At 39.9% G+C, this 17,559-nt stretch overlaps 1 long non-coding RNA gene across 2 annotated transcripts; it reads left to right on the top strand.

The window, feature by feature from the left end:
* Positions 1-8,155: 8,155 nt before the first annotated feature.
* On the top strand, positions 8,156-15,299 carry LOC309540957. 2 transcript variants are annotated; one of them, XR_014223573.1, is made up of 4 exons: positions 8,156-8,507; positions 8,631-8,771; positions 10,873-11,030; positions 14,960-15,299. It is a non-coding gene; the product is annotated as an uncharacterized lncRNA (long non-coding RNA). The 2 variants fall into 2 exon arrangements; XR_014223574.1 differs by lacking the exon at positions 14,960-15,299 and adding an exon at positions 12,637-12,839.
* The last annotated feature ends 2,260 nt before the right edge of the window (positions 15,300-17,559 follow it).

Genomic DNA, 17,559 nt, shown 5'->3' with positions numbered 1-17,559 from the left:
GATTGACCAGGAGGTAGAGAACATGCTAGTCAGGCCAGGTTCCTACATTGAAATGGATGCAGAACATGCTGGGAGGCAGAAGAAGAAAGGAAACAACCCCATTTATCAGGGTAATTGTACCAGCATTCTCTCCACAGTCAAGTTGATGGTTGTTGACTAGCTGGGATACCTAAGTAAGGATTACATGTGATTAGGATTGGATCAGTGTGAAAGTCTTTCTTTTACAAACAATGAAATCACTGCATTGATGCAGCAGACTGAGACAGGAGGCATCAATCCCATTCAGTCCCCCTGACTGAAAGATGGACCCTAGGTTCACCTCTCATTTAACTATATCTGATTGATGATGCGGTGCCCTGATTTCACTATGTTCTGTATGTGATTCATGATTTGCTGGGCTCATCTTTTTGCCCAAGCACCAGCAGATTTTACTTTAACTGCACCTATAATTGTATGTGGTATGAGGGTCATATAAGAATCTAATAGAAAGATGGTTGGATGTTAATTGCTTTGAACAGGTATAGAAATTCACACACACACACACACACACACACACACACACACACACTATTTCACAAAACAGCCAAAATGCAGCAAAAATTGTGCCTAACAAAAATTCATTATGTCTTCTAATTATGGGTTTCAGCATATTATTATTATTATTATTATTATTATTATTATTATTCTGCCCCATACCTGCTTTTTACCCTTATTAGGTCTTTTTTAAAGTGCCTTGAAAAGTAGCAGTTCCCTGTGCAAAATTATAAGACAGTCTAGCAAGATCTTTTAATACCTGAACACCTGAACAGAAAAATTACATATCTGCTCCTCTTCTTGTGCTCCTATATATTTGTAAGAGTTTTGAGGTGGCCTCTGCATCACTCAAATGATAGCTTGTAGGTAGATGCATCCCACATCAAAACCCTTAATCTAGTCTGACGTTAAAAGGAAGGGTTTACTCTTTTCAGATGTTCATTGTATGAAATCTTTTCACTGAAAATGTTTATCACCATGACTCCTTTTCTTCAGCAGGCCTAAAGCTTCTGTTCTTGCAAATTTGCCATGCACCCACTGCTCAGAGCAAAGGGTATTAGCTGTTTTATCTTTAGTGTTCATTTTCCCCCACTGTGAAGAAAATGTTTAATACGTGTTTATGGAAATTAGGAAACCATACTGTTGTGCTGAAAGCAATTTGCTCTTCCCCAGTTGGGAACTTAAGAAGCTGCCTTATACTGAGTCTGGCCATTGGTCTAAGGTTTTAGACATTCCTTGCAGAACACAATAGCACAAGTACCAGCAGGTCTAACAGCACCCACCCCCAATGTCACTCTATGAACCCTGCAAGCAAGTACAGAACCAATGTAGTACTGTGCCTTCAATACTCATGCAGGTATTCATTGAAATATAGCATTGAGGTTCATATAATGAACAAACAGTGGTCTGCAGTAATATAAAAAATAGAGTGAAGTATAAATTTAAGTGTAATTTAATTTTCCTCCAAGTTTTCATTTATAAATAAACAGTAGCCCAGATGGGGTTGTAAGGAGAGATCTCAGGATTTCTGTTTCAACTCCTTATAAAACCCAACCTGCAAAAAAACTTTTCCTTTTTCAAAACAATAATGTTTGCATATGCCAATATTTAATGTGCCATTTCAGTCACCTTCAAGGTGTAGGCTGCACATTTATTTCAACGTATGAGCAAATATGACCTGCACACTATCCTTGCTTGAACAGGACTTCTTCATTAATACAAGTAATGTAACGGGTGAGCTTGTTAACCGTGATAGCCTTCCTTGCTACGCAATCCTATGCATGCATGCAAGTCATATTAAGTTCACTGAAACTTACTTCCAGCATAGAAATTAGAGTTGAGCAGGATTCTTGGGGCTTTGTCCATCCGCTGGCCTCAAATTAGTGCAGCCGAGATGAAATGAGCTTAACATTTGACAAAAGCTTTAGTAAGAACACAGAGAGAGAGACCCTGCCCCATACAGACTTCCCACATCTGAAGAGGACACAAGAAAAGAGGCATTTCTTGTGTTCTGTAGTAGTAGAGGTCAGGTAGCAGTGGTGAACTTTCAGTCCAGAGCCCAATGCATCATTAAACACATCAACCCAACCAAGTATTTAAAAGGATTAATCCTTAAATCAATCCACCAGTGTGCAGGCCAAACAACTCACACTGATTTTACCCAAATAGTTCTCTCAGCTTCCCCCTTAGCCTAAACTCCAGATGCCAGACATGTGCTACATATCCCTAGTTGCTTGTTCTGAGCACTTTCTTCCATGCTTCCATGTGCCACATCCATGTGCCCTCATGGAATATATTATGGACGGGTTCCTCTTTCTTAAATTCACTCTAGCCTAACGGCAAGCTATAATTTCTGTGCATTTGGCTTCTCATTAGGAAACAGCAATCCGCCTTCCCTTTCTCTGTTCATGTGGCTAAGCTACAGCTACACGCTGTTTGATATCTCCTACACCAGATAATGAAGTATAGGACTGAAGTCTTTCCACTTTTCATCTCAAGATCCCCTTGGCAGCAGTGAGTGATTTCAGAGTGGTATTTGGTGGGACTGCACAGGGAAAGGGGTTTAAAAATCCTCTCCACGCACCATCATCCAGATCCTATTCAGATCTCCCCATCATGCCTGTGGCTTCTATTAATAAATTAGAATATACACATTCAATGCTTTTTTCCAATAAACACTACTTTCCTAAGATTAAAATTTACCATTTTTGATCCTGAGTATTGGTGCCAGTGTATCTGCTGCTGCAGTATCACAATGTGGTTTATTATTATTATTATCATCATCAGCTAACTGAAAAGTATTTCATGTGATCCAACCTTAACACTTAATAGGATTGGGCTGTGAGAAAACATTGCGTTCATTGTGCCTGCATATATAATGGAGGAGAAAACGAGAGCTATTACTGTGTGGTAGTGATGAAGAAATAATAGGCATAATGTAGTCTTGATGGGAGCCTTATTGAAACGTCAAAGAATTGAAACATCAATGAGGATGGCTTGGAAATCTCTATTTCAGAGATGTGGGTGGGTATTATGCTGATGGAAAGCAACGACTCATCAATAACATGGTTTATGGAGCTTATTTTCCTTCTTGTGCTACTGTGGGTTTTAGCGATATGACGGATGAGTTGCTAGCAACTGAAAGAAAAAAGAAAAGAGACATACTTGGAAGAAAATTAATACTAATTTGAAATGTTTTGAGACAAAAATAAGGAAAGATGATAGCTTTAACTTGCCTGACACCTATGTGAGTGCAGACTGGCAAAGGGGTGAATCAGTTTTCCAACAATATTAGAGCATCCTCCATACTGTACATTTACCCTCATTTTGTAATAATAATAATAATAATAATAATAATAATAATAATAATAATAATGCTGCAATTGGTTATGAAGAGGAAATAGCCAACTGTCCCCCCATCCTTGTCGTTCTAAATTTAATGAGCAAACAGCATTTCTCTTTATGCAAATTATAAAATGGATAAATAATTCATCCTCTAAAATTACCAAATTTTCATAGTCTTAGAGCTCAGCTAAAGAAAGGAAGAATTTAATATTTATGAAAAGCTGGTAGCTTGCTAAAAGAGCATTTTGACAATTACCATTATCACAAATAAAGCTCATTGTTTAATAATATATAATAAAAATACGAATGAAAAAAGAGACAAACTGTGTAAGTCTAAAGGAAGGCGGAGAGCATAGTTTTGAGCACAGCCATAATGTGGAAGCTGTGGTTTTATATTTATTCATACTTATCTGCAAGGATATGAAGGAAATGGAAACAAAATCCAACAAGGCCTGCAATCTTTAGAACAAGTACTTGGAAAGAAAGCTTAACCGAAGCCAATATGGTCAAGATAATGATGTAAAACTGCAATCTGACTTGGATTTTCTTGGACATTAACATTGCTGGGGAATGGCAGTTAGCAGGATGAGACTGCAAGTTGGTGGGAGACACTGGATTGATCTACCAGAGGGACTCAGGAAGACAAGCAGGCAGACAGAAAGTCTGGGAATAGGTAATAAAGACAGGAGTGCATGGATTTGTAAAGGATCAGAAGAGCGTTAACAGAAAACTATGGAATTTGGTTATTGTTCAGACACAGATCTAGCCTGATCCATATGCATCTATCACTATCCATGAACACGAGTGGATCCTGCATCTGAATAATAATAGTAATGATAATGATAATGATAATGATAATGATAATGATAATATGCTTCAGGCTTCTCTCCACACTTTTGGGCAGCTCACCAAGTCTCACTTCCCATGGTAATATAATTAAATTACCTCCAAGTAAGTGTGCAGCTAAGGGACGTGGGTGGCGCTGTGCTCTAAACTACAGAGTCTAGGGCTTGCCGATCAGAAGGTCAGCGGTTCGAATCCCTGCGACGGGGTGAGCTCCCATTGCTTGGTCCCTGCTCCTGCCAACCTAGCAGTTCGAAAGCATGTCAAAGTGCAAGTAGATAAATAGGTACCGCTCCAGCGGGAAGGTAAACGGCGTTTCCATGCACTGCTCTGGTTCGCCAGAAGCGGCTTAGTCATGCTGGCCACATGACCTGGAAAAACTGTCTGCGGACAAACACTGGCTCCCTCAGCCAGTAAAGCGAGATGAGCGCAGTAACCCCAGAGTCATCCGCGACTGGACCTAACAGTCAGGGATCCCTTTACCTTTACCTTAAGTGTGCTTAAGGTGTTTGAATTAGGATGACTGGATTTCACCCAGGTCTCCATCCACACTGCTAGAATATTAGAGAGTGAAGTGACCTACTTAGTGATTTGAGCTGCTGGTCATACAGTATTTCAGCACAGATTAAGTATGCTTACCCTTGTTGATTTTAATGGGCTTAAGTGTTATTAACATTTGTGTTAAGCGTATGGCCTTTCTTTGTGCTATACAGGATGACTTCTCATTCAGCCACATCAAACAGAAACTGCAAAACCCATTATTATTTTAGAGTAGCAGTTGTCTTCCCCAATACATTTATGGTAACACCATAGGTAGCAAGGCTATAGTGACATCATCAGGGACACGGCTACAGTGACATGCTGTCGGATCCCAGTTGTCCCCCTTAGGAAGCAATGAATTTGACAGGAAGCAGTTTTTGCAAAATCATCCACATTAAAAAGCCTTATTTGAATAAACACTAAGGCTAGTAACCTACTTGAGACATTTTAACAGCATTTATTTACTATAGGGATTTTTAAATTGATATGCTTTATAACCATAATTATACGCTGCTAATATGATGTTTGCAAATAATTTGTGTCAGATTAGCAGAAATATTTAACAGGGTTACAAAAGGTATGTGGAGAAAACTGCTTAAAAAAATAAAATACCGGTAATCATTTTTGTTCTGTGTCACTCCATTCCTGTGCAAATTTGACTAACAGTGAGCGGCAATTTTACATGAATGAATGATTTAATGCTGATTTTAATCAGCTCTCAATAAAACAATGACATTTTATGTGGCTATATTTCATGTGAGGAATGTATGTGAGAAGATTCCTCTTGAATCTTAGTAGTACAATTAATATTAGTGAAGTGTAATCTTTTAAATATTGGATAATGAATTAAAGGTAAAGGGATCCCTGACCATTAGGTCCAGTTGCGGACGACTCTGGGTTTGTGGTGCTCATCTTGCTTTATTAGCTGAGGGAGCCGGCCAGTGGCGTAGTGTGGGGGTGCAGGGGGGCCGGCCGCACCGGGCGCAACATCTGGGGGTTAGGGTTAGGGGGCGCAAATCCACGGGTTAGGGGGCGCAAATTACTTGCCTTGCCCCGGGTGCTCACAACCCACGCTACGCCACTGGAGCCGGCGTACAGCTTCCGGGTCATGTGGCCAGCATGACTAAGCCACTTCTGGCGAACCAGAGCAGTGCATGGAAACGCCGTTTACCTTCCCGCCAGAGCTGTACCTATTTATCTACTTGCACTTTGACGTGCTTTCAAACTGCTAGGTTGGCAGGAGCAGGGACCGAGCAACGGGAGCTCACTCCACCGCGGGGATTCGAACCGCTGACATTCTGATCGGCAAGCCCTAGGCTCTGTGGTTTAGACCACAGTGCCACCCGCGTCCCTCAGCTAATGGATTAAGGAGGGCAATGATCTGTTTGTGTGTGTGTGTGTGTGTGTGTCTGTGTGTGTTGTTGTTGTTGTTGTATTGCTTGGATCCTAACTATACTTTTGTGAATGTAGCAGGATTTCACCACCTCCCCATTGCTTCTGCAGCCCATGAATGTCTGCCCCCATGGATTGGAGAACCATTGGGAAAGGTGTAGTCTATGGCACAGGATGGCGGGCTGTAGATTGAGAGGCAAGTTCATAGAAATCACCCCATGTCATACACAAAAAGAAGAGCAATTGAGAACCAAATGTATATTTATATTTATATTTTTCTGAGGGTGTTCCATCTCGTTTTGCATTTTCTATGCTGACTGGCAGCTGTGTTCTTGGGTATCAAGCACACATTCTCCAAATGCTCTGGGGGGAGGCCAGGGAGTGAACCTATAATCTTTTGCTTGCAAAGTATGTTTCCTGTTACTGAGTTATGATCCTTCCTTCCTTTCCAAAGTCTGAATACCATCAATGGAAAAAAATCCATTTCTAGTGGTTGTCAATTTTACCTCAAATTGAGGGTGACTCCTGAAGTAAATTCTTTCCAGTGGAAGCCCAACTCATAAGATAGCTTGATGTATGATAGAAGTGAACTCTATCATACTCAAGCCATTTTGGGTTTAATGCTTCAAACTTTGTATTTTTTAAAAAAAATAAGCTTAAAAAGGATCAGTTTTATATGACCTTTATAAACCTAACAAAATATGTGCTACTGCTTTATGAATCAGCTGATTTCAAACCTGTCTTCAGCACCAGCCCTGGTACAGCATGAAAATCAGTAAAAGAGACTTCTGACTACATATATATGAGTGCTGAGTCCAGGAGTACCACCAAGTTGCAGGATTGAATGTTAACCCCAGAACTGCCCCTAACACCAGAATAACCTTTATCTTGGCTAAATTGAGCTTCCATTCCATTACTGCACTAATGTGAATTTTGCAATGCACTTCTCTGACCATCCAATATTTGCACAATGCATATATTAGGTGAAAGGGTATATATAATTAATATATTTGTGAAAATAACATACAGAAATGCATTGCATTAGGGGAAATTGCTTGGGAAAAATGTGTAAATTAGTCAGAACTGCACCCAAAGATGTGTTTACTAGAAAAATTCACACTAAAATGTAAATCTGAGGGTTATTAAGATCAAATCTGAAATCACATTTTTCAGCTCAGGTAAAATACTTGATGTGGGGAGGTCAGCACACCACCTAATAGCTCTATTCTGCTGTAATCTTCAACACAAAGTATACATACGCAAAATATGCTGTATCAGACTGGTTTCTTTATAGACTGCCACTTCCTCGTCCATTGACATTTGGTCATTCCTGAGCAGAATATTTGGCTAAAAGTCATTGAGACCAAACAGAACTCTCCTTTCTCTCTACTTCATCCATCCAAGTTCCTATAAAGCAGATCAGGTCCAGCTTTCATTCATGGTGATGTCATGGATGATAGATATTTGAGTTCAGGCTAACCTGAGAGTAAAAATGAGTAATTGCAGGCCCTGTGGAAGACAAAAGAGCTATTGAGCCACATCCAGAGCTTTGTTATTTGGGTGAAAATTAAAACATGTAAATTTAGGGATAAGGCTAATTTCTTCCACAATTCTTCTGGAGCTTTCCAAGTCTGGTGGAGTTTACAAAGAGGACCAAACCTCAACACACCTCTTAGGACTCACACAGCATTTCGTAATGTTGCAAGTTAAAGGCCATGATGTTCTCTTCTCTGTGGGTTCTACCAACTCTAGATCTTTCTGAGTACTGTACAGTGTATTTGCTGTCCCATAGCAGCTGGGCTGACATAATTTACATAATTTACATAAAAGTGAGGAGGATAGAAAGGGAGCAAATTCACACACCTATGGTTAAACTAGATCATGGTTAGTGAAGGAATGAGGTCTTTCTCAACATTTTGAGATTAATTGGAGAGAATGCCACCAACTTTGCAGCAACTGTTTGGCTGTGACAACTTGGGCGTATAAATAGATAAAAGTGTGAATTTAGTCTGTGTTTTTTATGCTGGTCTGTGACCGTAATAAGCTAAATTCATTCATTCAGTCTGTGATTTTTAAATGAATGCTCCCCTTTCCCAGAAAACATGTTTTGTAACAAAGCAGTTGTCAGGATTCATGGTCTCTGGCATTTATTTTTTAAATGAACTTAAAGAAATGTATTCTGGAATCAAGCCTCACCAAATGTTCATGCTATAATTTTATTCTGCCACAGATGCTTGCCATCTAGTTGAGGCTTCTGAGTCTGACACATTCAGTGGCTACAAGGCAACTGCAGAAATGGAAGAGTTTAAAGGCTGAAGCAAGCATACATAAGACAGCACCGCAAAAAGACCATGGTAAAAACATGAGCCTCTGTGGACATATTCCTTTAATATTCCTTTATTGATTCAATTCATACCCTTCCCTCCTTCTGAAGGAGCCCACGGCAGCAATATGCTATCTTCCTGTTAACTTTCCAGGTGTGCAGGATCTGAACCATACTGCCTGTGATCATACATTCTTTCCATTGCCTCCAGCTTTTCACTTTCTCCTCTGGCTCACCATTATAGGAGGCTAAAATGATTGACTTTCCTCCAGAACGCACAGATTTTGAAATGAGTGTGCAGAGATGATAAAAAAATAATCATTTTGACTTATAGAAAGGTTGATAATAAGGGCTGAACTCAATGGGGCTGCATACCTACATCAAGTTCTCCTTCTCCCTTCCCATTGCATCTAGGGTCAATTATCCCACGTCTTGATGTTGCCGTCTTGCATGTCTCATTCCATACTCCACATAATTAGCTTGTGTAGAACAACATGATGTGTTGATGTCAAGACATAGAGTAAATGATCTTGTGATTAATGGAGGAGGCAATAAGACTAATTCAGCATTGGAATGCTGGTTTTGGCAGTCACCTGTGTCAAGTGTAATGGGTAGCTCAGCCCAAATAATTAACTAATGCAGAGAAGAAAAATCCAGCAAACCTGAAGGTTAGGGCAGATTTATAGAGTGGCTGAGAAGCACTCTTGCCACATTAAATCACCTCACTCTTCCTCTTCCTCTCTCTCTCCCTCCACCCACCATTCAGCTATGAAAAAACCACCAGCAGAAGCTGGCTGTAAAAGCGATGATTGAGCCAATCATGAGCTTGATTTCTCCCCTCAGTCCCTCAAAGCAACTCAACTCCTGTGGTTACAGGCTCAGTTAGGCTTTAGCCAGTTCCTAACCAAATGTGAACATGGGTGGGCAGCAGCATTTTGAAAAATAAGGATCCCCTCACAAGCCCATTCCCATCAAATGGGAACCAGAAGTATAGCTAGAGCTTCACTGGGGCTGTGTTCCCTTTAGCAGTACCAGCATCCAGATTTGGCTATTATGTAAGATGCAAAGCAAGATAGACATTGAAGTGTGAAAAACCCACTGTGAATTTGAATATCTGTCTTCACTCTGATTGGAATAGAACCTTATAACTTCTTCAGAGTTCATTTAGGTCTGCTGGGTGGACTTTGTGATTATTCTTTTACATCTCTTGGAAACAGGACTACAAGTTCTAATCACCAGTAACTGATGAATAGATTCAAATGGTAATGGCTAAATTTCGATCCTAAATCGTGTACTAGGGTATAAGTATAATTGAACACAGTGGGAGTTACTTCTGAGCAAACATACATAAGATTGCATTGCAAAAAGATCATGGTAAAAACATGAGCCTGAGAACACATCCCTTTAATATTTATGGAGCTGTATGATGTACTTTTGCTTTTAGAGAGGAATACAGAACCTAAAGAACAATGCCTTGTTTCACAAAAGTTTGCTCTGACTAAATCCAATGGAATACAAAGGCAAATATCTTCAACAATGTTTACACCCACATTAAGATGGGTTTTGTTACATGATCTTGATTATGTTTCTAATTGCCAGATCCCCACACCCTGCAATTGCTATCTAAGAATCCTTGCCAACACACACACACACACACACACACCCTCAAAGGACGTAACAACGGATGAAGTTCCTTGCATTAGCGACTGGCATATTAGCAGGGTAGCAAAAAAGACCAAAACAAGGCAAAACCTTCTCTGTAATTAGTAAGATATATCTAATGACTCATAAAGGAATTCTTTTCATTTGCTGCTCATTGTGAATACTGGTACATTCTTTTAGATCATTCTACAAATTGCTTCTCAAAGGCATCAAATGGCTATAATGTCAGAGCCAAGTTGAACTCTCTGTTCAGTCATTGCTCTGCCTATAGTTTGTTTGTTTGTTTGTTTGTTTGTTTGTTTGTTTGTTTAAAGCATTTTGGCCCCACTGAAGAAGCCCCCATGGTGGCTTGTTTTCATACCTACTTTATTATATTTATGAGATCAATAAACCAGGCAGTTCCTGCCTGCAGGCTTACTTTCTAAAAGACACAGCACAAAAGGAAAAGGGGAATGAGAGGGTAGAGGGGACTAAGCAAACTTAGGCACCAATTCTTAAATTTACATAGTTCTTAAAATGACCAGCTGGAATGGAAAATAGTTCAAGGAGAGAAGGAGCCAGCTGGAGCTGGACTCCCAGCAAAGCCATTGGAGTGGTCCTATGTAACAAAAATTCACACCATTCTTGGAAGATAGAAAAGGCTGAGAGACATTTCATTTTTAAATCAGTTTCCACCACCATCATGGTGCAGTCTGAACATTTAGCCTGATGGAATGCTTGCTCCCAGATGGCAGTTGAAGGAGGAGGAGAATGATGGAATTGGAGAGCCCATGGAGAAGCCCAGCAGTCCCATCTCTTTGTCTGCTGCAGACATGATCTTACAGCACTTGACATACAACAGAGAGTTTGGATCAGAACTTTAAAATGGTCAACTAGTACAGAGTCCCAACAGGTACCGGTACATAAGAGGTTTCCTCTTCTCTCTAGGTTCCATTCAGGTCTGCTTTAGAATAGAGAGCCAGTGTGGCATAGTGGTTAAGAGCGGTAGACTCGTAAACTGGTGAACCGGGTTCACGTCTCCGCTCCTCCACATGCAGCTGCTGGGAGACCTTGGGCTAGTCACACTTCTTTGAAGTCTCTCAGCCCCACTCATCTCACAGAGTGTTTGTTGTGGGGCAGGAAGGGAAAGGAGAATGTTAGCCACTTTGTGACTCCTTCTGGTAGTGATAAAGCGGGATATCAAATCCAAACTCTTCTAGGAAATGGAACAAATATGATAAAAGAACCACAAGGGCTTTCTTCTTTAAAATTTAACTATCTAAATCATTTCCCATACACCTCTCACACAGAGAATACTAAGTATGGACAAAAAATGTTGCAGATGTTAGATCAATTAAGGACAATAAATAATAATTTCATGCTTCTTTTTAAAAAACAAAAAACAAAAATAAAATTAAAGCCTAATTTTTTTTGATGGTTTTCCCAAAAATATTGGAATACTGTATTACCCCTATCTGGCACAGCTGTGTTTACACTCAACTGTGTTGGATCTAGTGAGGTGTGGCAGTCAGGGCAATTGGCATCTACTTCCCAACTCTTGGATCAGTCTCCATATCTGGCAGCCCTGTTTAGGGAAAGATTTTATTTATTTTTATAAGATATTTATTAAGATTTTTTTAAGATATTACAATACAAAATGAAAAAGAAAAAAAAAATACCAAAAAAAATGATTAAAAACCACTCCATTTTTCTATTACTTATTTTCCTTAGCTTGTTTCCCGGACCTCCTCATACCTCCCTTTTTTGTATTCCAGTTCAATTTGTTGGCTCAGCAAATCCTTACCCTCTTTGTTTATCCTAATCTTTGGTCTTAAAATAGTAACATTAGATTTTTCCCTATTAACAACCCATTTTTTCATATTCCCTTAAAGCATTACAGCTGGAAACCACTTAATTTCTATCCAACATCATGCTAACATTCATTAATTTTACAATATTTCTATAGATAGTCTTTAAATTTCTTCCAATCTTCTTCCACCAACTCTTCTCCCTGGTCTCGGATTCTGCCAGTCATTTCTGCCAGTTCCATATAGTCCATCAGCTTCATCTGCCATTCTTCCAGAGTGGGTAAATCTTGTGTCTTCCAATACTTTGCAATGAGTATTCTTGCTGCTGTTGTAGCATACATAAAAAAAGTTCTATCCTTCTTTGGCACCAATTGGCCGACTATGCCTAGGAGAAAGGCCTCTGGTTTCTTCAAGATGGTATATTTAAATACCTTTTTCAGTTCATTATATATCATTTCCCAGAAAGCCTTAATCCTTGGGCACGTCCACCAAAGGTGAAAGAATGTACCTTCAGTTTCTTTACATTTCCTAGGGAAGAATTTAATATTTAATGCTGTATTGTTTTTAACACTTGATTGGGAGCCACCCAGAGTGGCTGGGGAAACTCAGCCAGATGGGCGGGGTATAAATAATCAATTATTATTATTATTATTATCTGTACATTCAGGTTGCAGTGACGGCCAGAGTGATTTTTCACCACCTCTTTTTAAGACAGGAAAGAAGAAGCTGTGTTTCTCCAATGGACTGCAATTCTCATTATCCCTAGCCACCATAATCAAAGGCCATATATAATGGGAGCTGGAGTCTAACAACATCTGAAGTACTACAGGATTCCCCATTCCTGCTTTAGTGAGAAAGATGTGGATAATTATAAATGTGAAAAATAATAAAGTGCTGACATTTGTTGAAATGTACATTAATTTGCATTTATTGTGTTTTGCATTTCTAGGCAACTCCTCTGCTCAGCAAAGCAGAAGACAAGTCTTTGTGTTGTGTTTATGTAGGTGTGGGGTGATCGATTATACGTCCAGCTGGACTGTGGGTTGGGAAGGTGACACATTCTAAATTACCAGACACCATTTCTAAATTTCAAGAGACAAAAATGTGATAAAACAAGAGGAATAAAGAAATTGGCTTTTTGGAAGATTCTCTCTTCCTTCAGCCCTTCTTAGGCTGTCGGTAAACACAGCCTGGCAAATGACAAATGGTTGTAGTCAGAATGTCCTTTATGGGCACATTAGTATTCTAAACATGCTTAGATCCTGCATAAAAACCAAATTTACTTCTGTCAGTTGTATTTGAGACATTCTACCTCAAGTGAATGGATGTGTGTAACCCTCTCTTTGCCATAGCAAATAAATGACTCCATAGAAAGAGGATACAATTCACATTTCCACACTTGATAAAAGCATAGGTTGTCGAGTCAAGAAAATATGAATAGTGCTGTGAAAAACACTTTGGTACTTGTGCCATTTTTTTTAAACAAATTCAGGACCTTGGATAATTCAGAGAAGATATATTTGCACAGCAAGCTATTCAGATATTGGAAAGCAATGAAACAGCCAGCTAGCAGAGGCATAGGTAAACCAGTGTGCCCATATAACATGAAAATTGCCCTAATAAAATATTTCTAATTGAGAACATAGAATGCTGCCTTATATACCAGGTCAGATCACTGGTCCATACAGCTGAGACTATTGACTACTCTAAGCTCTGCTGGATCAGGCCAAAGGCTTATCTAGCCCATTTTCCACAGTGGTCAATCAGTTGCATATTGAAAGCCTGCAAGCAAGGCATGTGACCAACATTTCCCCAACATTATACAGTACTTCTGTTCCCCCATAACTGATATTCAGAGGCATGCTGTCTCTGAATCCAGAGATATAATGACATAGTTTAACTATGTGGTGTTCCAAAAAGGACTTCCCTTTGACTTAATCTTCCTTAAGCACCCACCATTCAACCTCATTGGATAACCCTGAGTTCTAATATTATAACAGAACACCTCGTCTCTCTCTCGCATACACTTTCTCTCTCCCTGCCCACTTTCTCCACACCACCCATGAATAATTTTGTAGATTTCTATATGTCCCCCCAATTCACCTTTCACCTCCTAAACAAAAAAAAAGTACCAAATATAACTTTCATTTAGAGAGGAGCTGCTCTTGCCTCCTGATGGTGGCTCTTCAGGAGCTTTCTCATCACCTGGTATATGATCTTTAAATGGATGTGTCAAGGGCTGACCCAGGGATATTCTTCTCTATGATGCAGCTACAGTCCTAGGCATTCAGAAATAGAATATCAGAAATGGAACAGAAAATGGAGCAGAGGTGGTCCTCTATTTTTATTCAAATCAATATTGTTTATTTGTACAAAGAAAATGGATAAATTATTATGATTTTTTATTAAATTTATACACCACCCATCATCTGAGGATCACAGGGTGCTTTACAGTGTAATGGGGAGATATCACCCAAACTATTTATACACCTGAGTCCTGTTAAGCCATTAATTCCTTTGAAAAATCTCTCTCCCATTCTCTCTCTCTCTCTCATATTTTATTAATCCTTTAAACTTTTAGTGCAAAGCAATCACATTGATTTCCCTTAGGATGGTCATGGGCTTCTTCCACTCATTGGTAGAGGGGCACACTGCGAGGGAGATGGGTGCTGTTATCATGCAGGCAACAGAAGCTGGTAGGGACTGGCAGGATGCTGGTGAGTGTGCGCCAGGGGAAGGGGGGGCTGGAGTTTGACTTGGGAGAGGGGGTAAGTGATTTGTGGGGAACTGTATCAGCCAGCAGGCAAGAGGCAGAGGCAGAGGAGGAAGAGGCAAGTTAGGCAAATGAAATTGCTATCGAGAAATCAACACCACGGCTGGTGTGTTACTCCCTTTGAAGTGCCTCTCAGGTGATTAATCCTCCTCCTGAGCCACCAGTGTGACAGATATCCATAAACATCTGCAAGGAGTATCAGCAGACAGCGAAAGTGAGGCTTGAGGCATGGATACAAAGCACTATGTTCATTATTTACAGGACAAAGGAAAACATGGCTCCTCTTACTTGCTTCATCAGCAAGAGAAGAGAAAAAAACAAAAGCAATACAGAACGGAACAGCGTATCTGAACTTCTGTTCCCATGACATCCAACACTGTGGAATATAAACACAAACGCGTGACAACAACAATCACACATCTGCAGCACGGGGGAAAGAATTCCAACAGTTGCCAGGTGCTTCCCCACCGTTCCCTGAACCACTGCCTCCCAGAACCAAGAGGGGTTTGAAAAGGGATGAGCAGAGGATGTTGCCATGCAGGCACAGTCTCTGGCTGCCTACACACAACCCATCAGCGAAAGGTATATTGGATGGGAAGGAGTCCCCTGTGGCTGCAACTATTCCATAGAGTAGGAATAGCTGCTTAGATGTTAGATTGGTGTGAGTAGGTATCCAGAGCTGTAGAAGCAACTGTAAGCATTGTTGTTTTTTACAATAAAGAGGTAATTACCTTCCATGTGCATTTCTTTGGTAGGAAAGCACCCTTGACAGGAATTAACTATAGCATTTCAGTCAATATGAAGTGAGACAAACTTTCTCAGAACATATTTTTTTATAAAGAAAGTTGGTAAAAATACCCTCCCCATATATTTAGTAAAAAGTCTCTCCTCCACCACCCAACCTTAATTATGGCAGATAGAGAAAAATAAGATTCTCTCTATTAGCTTTCTGTACTCTGTACCTAATCTTATAAACTTATATCATGGCCCCCACCCTTAGCTGCCTTAAGACTAAAACATCTGAAATATTTTAACCTTTTCTGATATGGAAAGATCTGCAGCACCTTAATCATTTGGGTTTGTCCTCTTCTGCAACTATTTTCAACCAGTAATCACGTCACTGGCACAGTTATCTGTTACCTTAAGTGTGACTAAAACTGGCAGCATTGTGAATGTGCTCTGAGACCTTTTTAAATACTTCATCTTTCTACAACCTAAAAAAAGAACCATTCCTAAAACACATATTAAAATAATTCCCATTGTGTGATCTAACTGAAAATCCCCAAGGCTGTTCTCTTATGCACAATGACTTGGGTGCAAGCCCCAGTGAAGTCAGTGCACACATTCCTATGCAAGGACTGCAAGTCTTTAGAAATAATTGTCTTTAATTTGTATAAAGAATTTAACAGTGCGACCCTACAATCCAGCACAGATTTTGGAGCTTTTAAGCCACTTGAGATCAATGGGCTTATGTATGCTTGTGCTGGGTTATGACCTAAATATTTGAAGGATATATTTAAGTAGTATTAAGATATTTCTATACGGTGAATTAAAAATAAGATTCCCCCCCCCCCCGTATGGCCTATTCCTTGCTAAGGGATTTGGAACAGCATCTGGCAATAAAGTAATAAGACCTTGGAGGGAAAATGAAACAATACAGTACTTACATTAACATATCAAAAATACCAATTGTATGTATGTCACTTTTGAACTGAAGGTTAAGGACAACTGAAAGAAAACCGCCTGGAAAAAATAATTAGCTGATGATTCCACTAGGGCACTGGGAGTTTAGTTTGGCAGCCATTATCCACTGCAAAGAGGCAATCTATATATTTCTTTCTTTCTTTTTTCTTTCCTTCCTTCCTTCTTTCTTTCTTTCTTTGACACTGTTTCATTGTAATTAAAACTGAAGTGCTTTCAAAATTAGACATAGAAGATAAAAGTTGCAATAAAACAATCAGTGTAGCTGTAATCATTCTTTAAGACTGCTGTTCTGTGGCCCCTGGCAGGACAACTCAGCAGCTATCTTCTTATTCTTCTTTGGCGATCACTCGTAGCCAAGTAAGATTGTCTTCCATAAACATGGTTTTAAAATGAGTCCGTAACTGACTGTGGAGGCCAATTCTGGATGCACATGTCCTTCCACAGTGGGGACATTGGTTTCCGTGCAGGAGTTGATCATGGTGTGGATTTGCCAAGTGTGCCTTCCTCTTAGCATGTTTCTCCCATGCATCCTGAGTTCGAGTGTCTTCAAAGCTCATGACACCTTTGGTAAAGGCTGTTCTCCAACTGGAGTGCTCGCAGGCCAGTGTTTCCCAGTTGTCAGTATTTATACTACATTTTTTTAGATTTGCCTTGAGACAGTCTTTAAACCTCTTTTGTTGACCACCAGCATTACGCTTTCAATTTTTAAGTTCGGAATAGAGTAGTTGCTTCGGAAGATGATCATTTGCATCTGCATCTGCAAAACATGACCAGTCCAACGAAGTTGATGTTAAAGAATCAATGCTTCAACACTGGTGATCTTTGCTTCTGCCAGTACACTGATAATAGATCAGAGCTCCCTCTCCAACATCAGAACAGGAGATCTGATGTCAGGACAATCCTTCCCTACTGCTGCTGAATGCTCAGTCCCCGTCTCAATGGATTTCAGTGCTCCAATATCAGGGAGGCGGGAGGGAGGCTGAGAATGGGAAACAGGAAAGGAGGAGAATTGTTTAGGGGAAAGCATTGGAACCTTATCTTGTTCTACTGGGATCTGAGTCTCCTATTAGTTGTTCAAGTAATAAATGGAGCCCCTATCAAATATGATGGCCCTCCAGGGATTGAATAGCTCTTCAGTATAAATCTGATTCAAGATA

Source organism: Podarcis vaucheri, assembly GCF_965113315.1.
Source record: "Podarcis vaucheri genome assembly, chromosome: 9".
NCBI classification, from domain to species: domain Eukaryota; kingdom Metazoa; phylum Chordata; class Lepidosauria; order Squamata; family Lacertidae; genus Podarcis; species Podarcis vaucheri.
This window is presented reverse-complemented; position numbering and strand designations above follow the sequence as displayed.